Source organism: Sinocyclocheilus rhinocerous, unplaced genomic scaffold, assembly GCF_001515625.1.
Source record: "Sinocyclocheilus rhinocerous isolate Xijiao unplaced genomic scaffold, SAMN03320098_v1.1 scaffold697, whole genome shotgun sequence".
NCBI classification, from domain to species: Eukaryota; Metazoa; Chordata; class Actinopteri; order Cypriniformes; family Cyprinidae; genus Sinocyclocheilus; species Sinocyclocheilus rhinocerous.
The window spans coordinates 1,660,162-1,661,797 of NW_015664033.1; the positions used below are offsets into that span (position 1 = coordinate 1,660,162).

Here is a 1,636-nt window from a genome sequence, read left to right on the forward strand (position 1 = left end):
AAAAAAAAATTAGAATTCAAACATGGGGCTGTGATAGGATGCCAACTTTGCAATAAGTCAGTTTTTGAAATTTCATCCCTGCTAGCTATGCCATGGTCAACTGTAAGTGGTATTATTGGAAAGTGGAAGCATTAAGGAACAGCAGAGGAAATTATTACTTTTACTAAGCAAAGATGCATTAAACTGATGAATAGAAAGTTCAGAAGAACAGCATTTATTTGAAATAGACATACTTAACGTCATAAATGTCTTTGAATAAAATCACTATTATTCAGAGAATCCTGAAAAAAATCTTTTTGGAAAATCTTACCTAGCAGAACCATTTCAAACATTTTTTATAATAATAATGAAGGTTTCTTGAGTTCAAAATCAGCATATTAGAATGTTTTTTGAAGGATCAAAGCTGATGAAAATCCATCAAAGAAAAAAATTCTTTTTTTAAATACATTAAAATAAAAACGGTTATTTAAAATTATATAATAATATCTCACAACAAAGCATTAAAGCATTAAAAATTATATGGTCACTTTATTTTAAGGCCCAATTCTCGCTATTAACAAACAATTAACTACAACTTTTGCCTCAATAAACTCCTAATTTGGTGCTTGTTATTAATAGTTAGTAAGGTAGTTGTTAAGTTTAGGTATTAGGTACTGTAGGATTAGGGATGCAGAATATGGTCATGCAGAATATGTGCTTTATAAGTACTAATATGTTAAAGGGGTCATATGATGCGATTAAAATTTTTCCTTTCTCTTTGGAGTGTTTCAAGCTCTTGGTGCATAAAGAAGATCTGTAAAGTTGCAAAGACTAAAGTCTCAAATCCAAAGAGATATTCTTTATAAAAGTTAAGAGTCAACCACGCCTACCTAAAACGGCTCGTTCTAACACACCCCCACATGTCTACGTCACGATGTGGGAAGATTTGCAAAACGCAGCCCAAATGTTCACGCAAAGAAAGAAGACGTAACTTTTATTTCTCGCTGTAGTATGCAGCATCATATGACCCCTTTAATAACAGGCATGCATTTTATTTTTTTTTGCCTCTACAGGAGAAAGCTGACCTGGGCGAGCTGAACTTCTCACTGTGTTACCTACCAACAGCTGGCCGACTGACCGTCACCATCATAAAGGCCACCAATCTGAAAGCCATGGACCTCACGGGCTTCTCAGGTGCCCGGTTTTGCTCGTGGTCCCCAGCCATTCCTCTAATTCCCTCATAATTAACAGCGATACCTCATTAGCGCCTCAGACATGGTTAACATTGAGACGTGATGAAACTGCCGCTCATTAATAACCTTGGTGTAACACGTCCAGCATGTGAATAATGAAATAACATTAAAGGTCACAAAACCATCAGTTCTGAAAGTTGTGAATATCAAATAGCACCTCTAAAAAGTTGAATGTCAAAACTTAAATGCCTTATAAAGGAATCAACATCACAGTCATAAGGACAAGAGACATCTTTCATTAGTGTTGGCTTATTTAATTATCACAGCAAGGCTTAAAGTAATGTAATAAAGATTCCTCTCATAGGACATGATTATGTTGCACTAATCTCTGGTTCGAAGGCTGAAAAAGAGGAAGACGTCCATAAAGAAGAATACTCTCAATCCCTCGTATAATTCGTATAATG

At 35.1% G+C, this 1,636-nt stretch overlaps 1 pseudogene; it reads left to right on the top strand.

Annotated features, from left to right (window-relative positions):
- LOC107729541 (synaptotagmin-C-like) overlaps positions 1–1,636 on the top strand; it is a 43,638-nt pseudogene that overhangs the window by 28,632 nt on the left and 13,370 nt on the right.